The following is a 13,515-nucleotide window of genomic DNA, read 5'->3' as shown; positions in this document are numbered from 1 at the left end:
CTCGTCCACTCCACTGAGTGAAGCAGTTGCTCACCCTGTTCCGTGCTCCGGGGCTTCTTTGTGACCTCGCTGGTAGACGCTTCGCTGTCGGTCTGTCGGCTTGCCCCCGTTTCAGTTCTCACTCCCCCCCCCCCCCCTTCCCCGCTGGCCGTCCGTTTTGTCCGTACTAGTCGCACTGTCCCCACTGTTTGCAGGGGTTGCCCGCTCGTCGATGACGAGGCGGTCGTCATCAGTTGAAGTTCCCGAAGTCACCCCGTCGTCCTGCGCCGTGGACGGCAACGCGACGTGCGCCGCGACTTTTCGCTCAGCTGTCGGGTCGCGTCCGTCGTCTCCTTGCTGCGTGCCCGGCTCGCCGGGACGGAAGTCCGAGTGGTTGCCTGCCTCGTCTTCTCCGTCGTCGCGACGCAAGCTCAATTTTCCTCGCCCTCTGGCCGCCCGCCTACTCCTTTGCCCTTGTTCGATGCTGTCGCCGCCTCGGCGGCCGTCTCCGTCACCGTCATGGCGGCCGTCTTCTCCTCCGCCGCCATCTTGTCTTCCCTCCACCCCGGGCTTCGCCCGGCTGCTGTCATCCTGGCGGCCATCTTCTCTGCCGCCATCTTGTCTTCCTCCCGCCCCGCACAGCGCCCGGCTGCTGCTATCATGGCGGCCGTCTTCTCCTCTGCCGCCATCTTGGAACCCTCCCGCTCCAGCTGGCGCCTCGTTGCCGTCTTCGCTTCTTGCGCACTTGGCGTCCACCGTTTTCGCCGTTTGACGTTGCGTTTCTTTGTTTTCTTCCTTCTCCTAAGCGTTGCTGATACTGTGAGCTGCCTGGGTGTTGTGGGACTGCGTTTCTTCGCTCCTGGTGTCGTCGGTGGTTTCAGGGGCTGCTATTTCTTCTTCCTCGTTCACCTCAATCGGCCCTCCGTTCAGCCGAATTCAGTTTCGGTCGCCGTTTTCTCGCCGTTCCTGCAGCGGGGGAAAAACTGCCGAAAACCCTCCGGCTGTTACCATCGAGTACGACTTGCGCGCGGTACAGTCGGCTGTTGCTTGCGTCCCGCCGCACCGCGAGCGATTTCGCACACAACCTTTCGTCGCGTGCCCGAACACTACGCACCTGTCGCACCGCGGAGTGGCGCACTGGGCCTTGAAATGTCCTTCCATGCCGCACCGCCGACACACCTTCCGCACACCTCGGTAGTCGAAAGTGGCCCTTTGGCCGCTGACTCACAAGAAGTTCGGTACTGGGTTGTCCATGCGTATTTCCATCTTCACGTAACACAGTCCAGTCTTTAGGTGCGGCTTGTCTCGAAAACAGCTCGAGTCTATGTGCACGACTTTCCCGTATGGTTCCAAGGCTTTCGCCAGTTTGGCGTCCGTGACAAAGGTTGGCAGAAAAAAGACGGCAATGCTGACATACTGTTTGTTAGCTGGCTCGAGAGTGACTATGTTGCTTCCTATGCGTAGAACGTTGGTTTCCAGAAATTTTCTTAGCGCTGACGCTGTTTTCACTCCTATTTGAAACTCCAATGCGCCCATGTGTGTACGCTATACAAGTCGGACGGTGGGACAATGGCCTCGGCCGCATTGATGATGGCGTCGACCGCCGTGCCCGAAGGCACCCTGAGGTTGAAGTAGTGGTGGCGTGGCGGCGGCTTCCCGCCGGATGGATGAGCAGCTCGATGACGAGGGGCCGCACGGCCCCCTCGCGGAAACGACGAAAACGCTACTCCCCCTTGGATGCGACGTCCTCGGTGGTCAACGAGGCCCCGGCACCAGGGAAGTATGCCTTTTCTTGCTTCGACCGACCACCCAACGCGATCAGGCCTAGCGTCGAGAGCCGGCAGGCATTCGAGTGTAACACCACTTATAACACGTCAACAAACAGCTTCTGCTTGTGCTTGACGATTGATGAAGCGGACAGGGAGTGTTCCACAATTCTTGAAATCGTGTTAATTTACTTTGAACTGGTTTTATTCATTATATACTTTCCTCTGAGCACGCCTTACGTCCTAGCGCGAGGCGTTGGAAAACGAGTGTCCCGGTGTTTTAGTACCCTGACTATAAGAGACGACAACAAGAGACGCCGACAGCCCGAGCCCCTAAGGTGATTCGCCTCTAACAGTGCACGGGCTCATACGGGAGGCGTGTGGTGGCAGAAATTCCCAACAGATGGCGACCGCTATACTACGCGGGAGAATTGAACTGCTTTCCACTTCGAGAGGAGTGTAATATAAAAAAATCGCGCTTGATGTTTATACGTTTCATGGGACAAAATCCTCAAATAGGTTTCTGGACAACGTGATGGGCAGCATGTATAAGCAAAAACAAAATGGGTATATCAACGGGCTCTAAGTTATTGAGGAATCCGTAAAAACAGGTCATTTAACGAACATCAAGATTCTCCTAATTACATGGGTGTTATGGCAAAATCTTCTAAACCAGTTCTTAGATATTGGTATTGGTTGTTTATACCAACAAAAATTTCGTAGATATCTCACGGGCCTGCGATAAAAAGAAAAAAAAAGTGCAAGAATCTTTTAGCGCTTCTCGCTTTGCAGTGGTGTATTCTTGATAAAATTCAGCAATATTTAGCCCCTAGAGTCTATAACAGGAATGTTCTCCTCAAATTTAAAGTTTATACAACAGGAGATTTGCTTTGGCGTTCACAGAAAGTGTTAAGCCTTTTCAGCCCGTCATGGATCGAAATTTCAAAAATTCGTTTCAGTATTTTACCGGCGATGCAGGGCGATATCCTTAAAATTGGTTTTCTGCATTTGTATGAGTAGCATATAAGTTAGCGAAAAGCAATTAGATAGATGAGTCAGTGAAGGATTTATTAGAGAATCTTAGGGAACACCCATCTTGTTCCGAAATGCGGGATCGTCCCAATAGTGTTGGTTAGGGTGAAACTCTACAACCACTTTTTAGTTATTCTTAAGGGCTACACGTACGAGCAAAAAGTATTTGATTATGTGAACGGGGGAACGAGAAAACCACGAATTTTCGAAAAGAGAATTTCCCCCCTTTCCGGTTAGGAATACAATTTCCAAAAATACCGCCTTAGCGAGCCACTACACGATGCCACAAATAGACTCCCGAAATTTCAAGTTTCTAGGTCTGGAAGCTTTCGCTGGGCGTTGATTAGTGAGTGAGTGAGAGTCAGTCAGTCAGTCAGTCAGTCAGTCCAGTCCAGTCCAGTCAACTGTCTGTCTGTCTGTCTGTCTGTCTGTCTGTCTGTCTGTCTGTCTGTCTGTCTGTCTGTCTGTCTGTCTGTCTGTCTGTCTGTCTGTCTGTCTGTCTGTCTGTCTGTCGGTCCAGGTCCAGGTCCAGGTCCAGGTCCAGGTCAGGTCAGGTCAGGTCAGGTAAGGTCAGGTCAGTCGGGCACTTATAGATGTATTAATGGCACAAGCCTTGTATATCCCAGAAGTGGTAGTGTCAGGGAATTCCCAGGTGTGCTAGCATAACGGTGTGCTAGCATAACGGTTCCCAGGTGTGCTAGCTTATTGAGTAATAAGTAATACATAAATAATACGCCTCTTTCAAAATGCTACTGCGCATGCGCGTGGCCATGGTAAAGAAGGCCCGAAACAGTTTGGCAGGGACCGGCCTGCCAAACTGCCATACGAGCCTCGCACGTGTATTCGAGGACTAAGTTGAAGCAGGCAATAGAGAACACTACTTACTGTCCGCTGAGGCAGGCGGAGATCGCGGCCGTCATTTCGGTCACAGCTTTTTGTGTGTCCTGTTCTGCACTTGCTCCACTCACTGCTGAGACATACACGGGCTCGAACATGTGCGCGGCCATGCGCATACAGTCCAATCGGAACTGGTCCTTGTCCGGCGCCCGGTTATACCCCGTGCTCCTGGGTAAAGGGGTTGCCACTTTAGGTACAGGTGCACTTCCTGTTAAAGGGGCCCTGCAACGTTGCCGACAAACGTCTTCATCCTCCCCTTCATGCCCGGAAGCACTGCGAAAGCCTGCGTGATTTGCTCACCGCTGCGATAAACTGCTTTCCTGTCCCTGCTATTTTCTTCAAAGCGGCTACCGAATGCGTTCATTGCTGCACCTGAATTGCAAGTTATCTGACGTCAGCTGAGAAGTAATTCGTTGCACCTGAATTGCAAGTTATCTGACGTCAGCTGAGAAGTAATTCGTGGCTGAGGTAATTTTTGATACGCTATTCTAAATAAATACTGGGGGTTCTTGTCGACTGCGATCTGAAATCATGTATGTATGTATTTATTTATTGTTCTTAGGAAAAGAAAAATCCACCAACAGGCGTAAATTGTCTCGCCTAGGGGGCGGACACCGGAACGCCTGCTGGTGTAGGGGGGGGGGGGGGGGGGGGGTGAGGATAGGGAGAAAAGAATACATAGGAATAGGAGGATAGGGGAGAAGGTTGACATTACAATGTATATAACACACACAAGGGTAAATATAAAACACAAAAGAGAGAAAAAAGGAAAAAGGGGGAATAAGAAAAAAATAAGGAGTTACACATTGAGAAAATTAACATTACAGAGAAACACTACAGATATAGACAACACATGAATCTACAGAGGACAATGTTTAGCACCATGTAAAAGAGGTCACCCACACACACACGCACATACAAGTACAGGATAAAATCATACCAGATTTAGAAAAAAAAATTAGAAGTAGTGTTGCAGGGTCCGTGATCATGTTAGTATTCATGTTAAAAAAGCGCGGATTTGAAAAATGTTCGCACAAAACAACCCTATCGCACTCGTTTAAAAATGACGTTCTGATAAGGCGATACTTCAGGGACAAAATAAAGCAATCCTAAAATCAAAACATTAAGCCCAAATGATATATCCCGCATGCACAGCAAACTGAGTGTTTAAATCTGCCGGCGTTGGGTTGAGATATTAACGATCTAGTAACGGCGCACCGAAGAGCAGAAACACGGTACATTAACCATACAATAATCACTGGTAATAATAATCAATAACTATTATAATGATAATCCCTTTTTAAAGGGAATTGCAGTTAAAACCCCATATAACGAATTCACCGGGAACCGCGAATTATTTAGTTAAATTGAAGACTTCGTAAAAACGGGACTGTCATTTTACACGCAGTTAACGCAATAAATTCGATGCCTAAAGGGAGCGAATTGCAGTAGCTACCATGAAACTGTTATTGCGGCAGCCGCGGCGCTCACTTGCCCATAATTTAGCTACGAGCTTTAAGTCCGCGGTGCAAATAAGCCAGCCGGGCCTTGCCCTAATTCGTCGCACGTCAGCAGACGCGTCAAACACAGCACTTTTTGTTGTACTACTTCCCCGCTGAGCGGACCGTTCTTGGCTCTCATAGCCTCGGGATCACGTAAACAGGGCTTCCTCCAACCTCTCGTTCGGGGTGGTCTTGAGATTACCTCGACGCAATTCCTGACGAAGTGGCGCGGATGATGGCGTCCTTTTCTTTCAAGATTGTGGAAAGCGCGTTGGCCGGGTCGCCCTGGTCTGCGGCCACGGGACTACTGAGTTTATCTCGAAGAGCTCCAATAAAACTAGAAGAGCTTCGTTCTTTTTTTTTTTTTTTTTGTTTCTGGTGTGGTGCAGAAACCCTCGTGGCGTTCTGACGAAATGCATTCGAAATTGTTCCTTTTTTAAATGCGTGTGTTTCTCGAAATAATTCGGTAAATTGGGAATGATGCTGAATCTATTTCGTTACTTCGAGTTCATAAAAGCATTGAGCCATATAGGCACCGGCGGGGGAACTCGTCTCACTGAGCAAGACTATGTCGTCCGCAAGCCTCAAATGGCTCAAGCCTTCACCGTTTATCCTTAATACTATGTTTCCCCAAGTCACCTTTCTAAATACCCCCTCCAGACAGCCTGTGAATAGTTTTGAAGAGATGATCTCCCGGTTTTTCTCGCTTTCGGATAAAAAATTTATCGCTTTGCTTGTGGAGGGTTATCCTCCCCGTGCACACGTGATATGATATGCCCTCTATTCCTTGGCTTTTAATGCTTCTAAAACGGCTGCGGCGAGTACGGAATCAAACGCTTTCTCATAATCTATAAAAGCGATGTAGAAAGGTTTATTGTACTCGGAGGACTTTTCTATCACTTGGTTGACGACATGGATGTGATCTATGGTTGAGTACGCTTTCCTAAACCCAGCCGGCTCTCTAGGTTGATGGGAATCCAGATTGTCACGAATGTGGCTAACTATAAACAGCTTGTAAACAAGTGAAAGTAGGGTGATGCGTCTGTAGTTCTTGAGGTCCTTGGGATCTCCCTTCTTATGAATCAGAATAATGTTGGCGTATTTCCAGGCTACGTCGTCTGTCAATCACAACTAAATACCGTTCGCTTATTTCGTTATATGACTGACCAAGTCACGAAAAAAAAATCACAAAATAAGCGAACGGTATTCTGTTGTGATAGCGAGACGACGTTCAAAGTTTTTTCGAAACCCGTGGAGAAAAATTGGCTCCAATCCACGCTGTGAAGGTGGTTGGAAAGCAAAGCTTTAAACGACACCCACAACAATGGCCCGTGCGACGTCACTTGAATGAACGCACGTGACTCTACAAATATTGAAACCAGTGATTCTGCCAGCCCTTACCTGGAATTCGCTAGGGCGGCGTCCCTAACGCAGCAGCAGCGTTGGCCACGACCGGGCTAGAGCGGCGGACGCCACTGCTGTAGCCCGGCCGTGAGTCGGGAGAAAGAAAACGGAGAGGGGCGTCTTTCGAAGTGTGATACAGCGGAACCTAGCCATCCTGATGTGCTAGCTTGGGGCTACATCAGCGTGCTGCACAAGCGCAGACACCGAAACAATTCGGCATGTGAGCTTAGTAATTCCCATTTATACCAATTTGAACTAGTTGATTTAGTAAGTTTCAGAATTTCGAGAAAGCTGAGGGAACTTTTATAATGGGTATCTATCAGAACCAGTTGCTACTGTCACCTTTTTCTAATACCTCTTAAAACTCAACCGAATTGGTTTTCAGCAATTTATAAAACGGAGTCCCATTCGTGGCAAGCAGTGCGCAAAAGAAAGCGTTTCTCTAGTGGCCAGATGTCTGTATGTGGTTTGTACATTTTGTTTTCCCGCCCTGCAAATCAATCCTTAACGTATCTTTGCCGTACGACCACTTAATTCCTTCGAGTGCGGGCTACGCAGGAGGTGCTGTTTAACAAGTTAATCAAGCCGTGCAAAGGAAGGGTGCAATGGACGCGAAGCTGCGCCAAAACAGGCCCCAAGTAAGCGTCGCTAAAGCAGACGACAAAGCCGTACCGCCGACACCGCCGCCGGCGAGCAGGCACTACCGCGCGGGGAGCACTGGGTAAATTCGCCGCGCCATCTACAGTGGGCTCTGTGAGTGAAACCCTCCTTTCCCACCCCCGGCCTCTCCTCGCCACATCCCGCCGTGTTGGGAATTAGTTGTCCCGCACGCCACGAAAGAAGCGTTGGCTACTAGGCCTAGAAAGCTTTGCTTTAAAATGAAACAAACTCGAGCGTATCAATTGAAAATTACTCATGAGCTGTAAATCTTATTACAGGGTAGAAAGACTCGTATCAGAGTCCTTCAATAGTGCTCTGGGGACGAAACGTCTGCTCGCGCTAAGGGAGAGCTTTATATCTTACCAAGAGTGAGCGCTACGCGGCGCAGGCTGTCGTAAGGGGCCTGTAGCTGCCGGCAGCCTGAAAGCACTGTGTGGAAGCTGCGGGTGGCATTCCCTGCAACAAGGTTTCTGTCGTCACGCCAGTGTCATGCTAACTTCATGTGTCGTGTACCGTGCACAAGGTCGTCGACATGGAACTAGGGATCAACAATGCCTGAGACGTTCGGTGCGACGGGCTGCAGAAGCACAAACGGAAAGGCGTCGCTCTTCTGTTTTCCGTATATCGCCGAGAATTTGGGACAAGTGGAAAAGGGCTATTCCGAGGTTGGAAGCTGGTGATTTTAGCCGTGACTTATGAACGTGCGTGTTTGCGAAACGCATTTCCATGCTACTGACATTATCAAAACTGATGAGCACGTTGTTAACGGGGACGCGTTGTCAGTACTGCGAGAGAGAGAGAGAGAGAGAGCGAGGCTCAGGACCGATGCCACTCAGAGAAATTTTGAAGGCCTTCCGGCGTACCTGACAAAGCCAAAACCGTGCTCCTGGCCGGTGATTCAAAGACAACCAGCGATGGGGCAGCGCGAATCATCCCTTGAATGCGCAGTAGTAGAATTAAGGCCAGAAGGTGAACACCGGCTCCGGAGGAGAAGCTAGTGACAGTAAGCACTTGTGCAGATGTGGTCGCGGAGTAACTTTGTTCCTTCAGTCGCATGGCCCACTGTTATAGCGGAAGGGGGTGCTTCCGAGCAGTGTTATGGGATTGTTTTACTGATGCATCAGCCTGCCATAGCGGACACACTGATCAGGATTTCCAAACAGAAGAGGAACCAAGTCGAAAATGACGACAAAAATTTTGTAGTTTTTCGTATTTTCGCATGTCGTGCTGTCGTCTTGTCTTATTCTTGTCCTGTCTGGATTCTGATGTTCTGTCGTGCGTCGTATTCCTGTCCTCATTTTTGTGTTCCGTTGTCACGTGAACGGATGGTGAGATTGTTTTGGCCAGCTCAGAGAGAGGGACGCAGAAAAGCCGTTGACATGTTTAACAAAACACACATTTAATGCGAATTCGAAAAACCCTAACACAAGGCACTCAAGAATCAATTGCAAACGACCGAAAAACAATCAAACCTTAAACTAAATATCTCAAACAGAGTTCAAAGCAAAACCCCAAAAGACTCTACATTAACGTCCTACACCATTAGCTCAAATACGCACAATCCATCCTCTTCTAGGTGATATCTCTACCACAAAACCCTAGTTGTGTCCAATGAATGCTTCCCTATTGGACTGGCCTATACTCCGCTGTCGCCTGCGCTGACGTGTCGCACCCGCTGCGTGGTCGCGACTCGGTGTTAGCCATCCTCGTCTCGCTTCGGTGCCGGTGTTCGATGCGCGCGGCCACTCATTGGACGGCGTGGGCTCCGCGAGTCCTGACTTGTTTCCTTGGTGGTACCCCCTGGTAGCCGCTCCCGCTGGAGGTCCTTGATGCCGGCGCTCGATGCACGCGGCCGTTCCTTTAACGGCGTGGGCTCCGCGCGTCCTGAAGTTTCTTCGGTTGCTACACCCTGGTAGCCTGCTGCCGCTGGAGGTCCTTTATGCCGCCGCTCGATGCGCGTGGCCGTTCTTTGGACGGCGTGGGCGCGTCCTGAATTTTCTTCGGTGGCTCTTCTGGTAGCCTACTGCCGCTGGAGGTCCCAGGTAGCCTTTTGGGGCCGTCAAAGCGAAGGTCGATGGAGTGTGGACGTTGGCCGCAGGTGCCTGACCGCCGCCTCTGGGGCCACGAAGACAGAGGTTTGTGGTGCGCCTAGGATGCCGCAGCCGATGCGAAGTCGGCCCGCACCCTCCCAGGCTTGGTAGGCATAGTCGTTGGCCTGGCCACGTCCCCCTGGCTTGTTCCTTGAAGCTCACGGGCTCCTGCCACCTCCTGGTCTCTTGCCTCTTCGTTTCTTGCCTCCATCTTCTCTTTGTGCGCCCCGCTTTTATCCCCTCTGGGCTCTCGTGGCGCACTCTCTTTGGCTCCTTGCCGTTTCCATGCCCATATATGGTCATCACGCCACTGGTCTCCTGCGCGGTGTTCTCTAATTGGCTGACCAGCGCGCTGCCATATTTGGCCATGATGCCTCGGGGTTTAGACGCTGGCGTTCGCTCATTGGTGCGCTCCTGGCGCGCACTTCAAAATTCCTTTTTGGGGGGTTTTGATGTATCCCCTGCCGAAGGGGGGGGGGGGGGTGCCCTGACACATGGCATCCGTCGTGCCGAATTCCTGTTTTGTCGTCATCCTGATGTTCCATCAGCAGTTGCATTAGTTTGAATGGTATTGCCTATTGTGAAGAGTAGCGTAAATGGCCCTTCTGTTGTGGCTACAGGAATGTTTGTCGTTGAGAAAATTGACTTCGTCGTTGCGACAAAAATGTGTGTCGTAACAACAGATGGCTTTGTCGTAACAACAGGGCTTCTGTCGTCACAACAAATTTTTTGTCGTACGACAGAAATTTTTGTTAGGTTTTTGCAGTATTCCTGTTGTGATTTTAGACTGGGAAGGGGGTTAGCTTTCTCAGTTGCAGGTGCAGAGGGCACAGGTTTGCAGTTCAAGGCAACGACTCGTACGGTGCCAAGAGCAGCTTGCTAAAATGAGAGTGCGAGCAAATAGAAAACCTTGGCAACCTATCCACCCGCGAAACCATTCATATTTATGTTGTAGATATTGTATATAAGAATATTCTACTGCACTTCTTGTTGAAAGCATTTTTTCTCGATGTATTGTGTTAACAAATCATGTTCCCCACTTTACTCCTCATCACGTGCACGTAATACGAATCTCCCATTAATAGGGTGCACCTCTCTACTGAACGGCATATCACTAACACTGGAAATTTCAGATTTTATGGCATGCTTGAAACCTTGAAACCCCCTCCCCCCTGAAAAAAAATAATAAAAACTAGGGGTGGACGACTGATCGATTAACATTCCGTTTAATCGATGAATGCTTTAGTCGCGATTAATTTTTTGTAATTGGCTAGTCAGTTGAAATCACGTTACCGAAATGAAACAATTGTACCATGTTTAGATTAGCGCAAACGTGTTGGGCATCATATTCTTCTTGACATAACCCACCTTACGTCACAACAATGACAACAAAACGATGCAAGTATCCCCAGATATTAAAGTGATTAAAAACGCAAGCTGGTAGCCAAGACAGACGGGAAAATTGCTACTCTTAATGCCAATATGCATGGTAGAAAAATAAGCGAGCGGGACCTCCCACCGTTTTGCCGTTATATAAACCGACTAAAGCGTAAGTAAGCCACGATTATTCTGCGTCCCCGGCAAATACTTCGAGTCCCAAAATTCCCCATTACAAAAAAAGTGATGGTGACGAGTGCGGTGATAATTGCGTCCCGCCCGTATCAGCACCATAATCATGATCTCAGCTCATCCGGGATGTCTATGATGTGCTAGCCTGACTTAGCCCCATCTTTTGTAGCGTACGCTACACTGGCCGAGGTTGAGCAGTTTCGCGTGGACCTTGAAGGGCCATGCTGCGCAAGCGCGAGGAGCATTGGATTGGATTTGATTTATTTGATTTGGATTGGATTGGATTAAATTGGATTCCAATCCATTTGTAGTACGGGTGTGTTGAGAATCGGATCTGCACATTCGAAGGTCTGCGCATTCCAGAGCAGGGACGTCATATCTAAGCGCGTGCCCAGTTGTGCGCCTCCGTTGCGCAGTAGCCAAGTCTGAAGCGGCGCCAGAGCCGCTTGATAGCCGTTTCGCGTGGCTCCTGGAGAGCCGTGTTGCGCATGCGCGAGGAGCAGTGACTGGACTAGACCGGACCGGTGGATTGGACTGGACTGGATTGGAATGAATTGAAAATCATTTTAGCAGCAGTACGCATGATAATCAGCTAATCCTAGACAACCAGGAAACCCAAGAATAACCAGCTGAACCTTAGCTCACGCTACGTATAACCTGGCATAGCCGAGCTAAGCCACTGCTAATTTATTATTCTTTCTTCTATCTCTCTGTCTCTCTCTCCATCTCATTAACACTCTGCCCTATATTTTCACTCCCCCTCTACTTCCCTTCCCCCCCCCCCACTGGGTTGTATGATAATGACCTCAATAATATCCCCAGTGCAATTCCTTTTTTTTTTTCTGCTACGCCTGGAACCGCTACAAAAATCTGTGAACACGCCTAGCAGTATATTGGTATTATTCCTTATTATTTTTGAAATATTCTTTTATAATTTTACTTACTGAACCAGCGCAATGGATTAACCGATCAATTAACAGATTAGAGCCTGGGGATTAATTGAATCAGAATATTTAGCCGACACCCAGCCCAAATAAAAACAAAACAAAATGTCTTGCGTGGTACCTCAGAAGGCGGCAAAGGTAGGTGAGCCGCTAGCGCTGGCATCATAAAGGAGCTTTCAGATTAGGCTGCTGTATTTCCTTCCTGAAGAATAAATGTCAGCTGGGACCAGCTGGTACCAGCTGGGTTACCAGCCGGAGTTATTACCGACAAACCTGTCAAACCATCCCCTCACAATCCACACGTGTAGACGGCCACCGGACCAGCTGACGAAGAAGTGGAGGTCTACCGAGGCGACGACGCGCTACACGAGGATTTGCCCGACGCGGCTGTGCCGTCGGAAGACGACGACGATCGATACTGAATTACACACTGCGCATACTTTAATGGTGTTTGCTTTACAGTGCCGTCACATCGGCTTTGCACTGCTGTGGTCCGGCTGCTCCTTCTCTTTCGGGATCCGCTGTGAATGTGGGGAGAAGCTAAGTCGACCCATAGCTCTGCTGTTCCTCCAGCCCTGCACCCCTGCAGTGCAAGCTGCCCAATCTTTTTCGTGTTCTGAGCGTACAAGTACTTGCGAAAAAAAAAATAATAATAATGCAAACGCATGATGTTGCGGAGAGTGTACTTCTTTAATGGGAACTTCTAAATGCCAGTACGCTAAACCTCAGGGGCTGCATGATGAACAGGGCTGTGCATTCGAAGGTCGACGGAGCATACGCCCCTTAAAAATGCCATTGAGTCAATTCCCTCTCGCAACTATTTTACAAAACGCGCTGGGTAAATCAAACACTGAATGCATTTTGCTGCCGTTGCTGATAGAAAATTTGTATATTGTTTAAATCTAATACTCCAAAAAAGCCATGAGAATTGCGCAGAAGTACGACACACATACGGAAGACAACAAAACCAGCGCTAGTCCTCTTGTCTTCCCTATAGGTGTCATCCTTCTGCGCAATCCTCGTGGCTTTTCAAATATCAGACCAAGTAGCCAGTCAACAAATCTTGCTAATACTCTCATGAATTCGAACTGAGGTGGAGTCCCCTTGGAGTTTGAATTCACGAGCTGTTTATTATGAATAAGCTAATGCATGCATACTGCGATGCACTGTAAGCAAACCGTGCATACGCTCCGTTTGCGAATGGGAAATGCAGGCGGCCCTTCTATGCCTCCCCTCATGATTATTTTGTTAAGGGATGTGGGGATAGTCGAGGTTATATAGCTTGGATTGAGGCCAACTGAGGCTGCCTATGCTGGATATATCTTTTTTTAGTTTAACATTAAAATTGATTTTTAAATTAGATTGTTATACTTGGTCTCCTTATGTTTTCACATTTTTGTGAGCACCCTTTTTGCCCGGAAACCCTGAAAGAAATTCAGTCGCCCCCCCCCTGGCGCTTACTCGTAACTATAATGTTCGATGATATGCGCCCTACGCACTCCATGATCGAAAACTGTCCCGATAAAAATAGTTGGACTTGACACCATTCGGTAAAATCAACCAGTTTGGGGTAAAGATGATCTTCACCCAAACAATGCGCGCAATTTTAAACGCTCGAGAAACCAATAGTCCCGGTGACTTTACGGCGCACGGTAAAGCGTGTTACTTGCCC

General features: G+C 49.0%; 1 protein-coding gene across 1 annotated transcript in view; it reads left to right on the top strand.

Annotated features, from left to right (window-relative positions):
- LOC144153651 (THAP domain-containing protein 11-like) overlaps positions 1-13,515 on the top strand; it is a 104,614-nt gene that overhangs the window by 62,544 nt on the left and 28,555 nt on the right. The gene's annotated exons all lie outside the window — the stretch shown is intronic.

This window comes from Haemaphysalis longicornis, unplaced genomic scaffold, assembly GCF_048455015.1.
Source record: "Haemaphysalis longicornis isolate Haplotype H1 unplaced genomic scaffold, Haemaphysalis longicornis Haplotype H1 scaffold_9, whole genome shotgun sequence".
NCBI classification, from domain to species: domain Eukaryota; kingdom Metazoa; phylum Arthropoda; class Arachnida; order Ixodida; family Ixodidae; genus Haemaphysalis; species Haemaphysalis longicornis.
The sequence above is the reverse complement of the archived record's forward strand: the minus strand, read 5'-3'. Positions and strand labels throughout refer to the sequence as shown.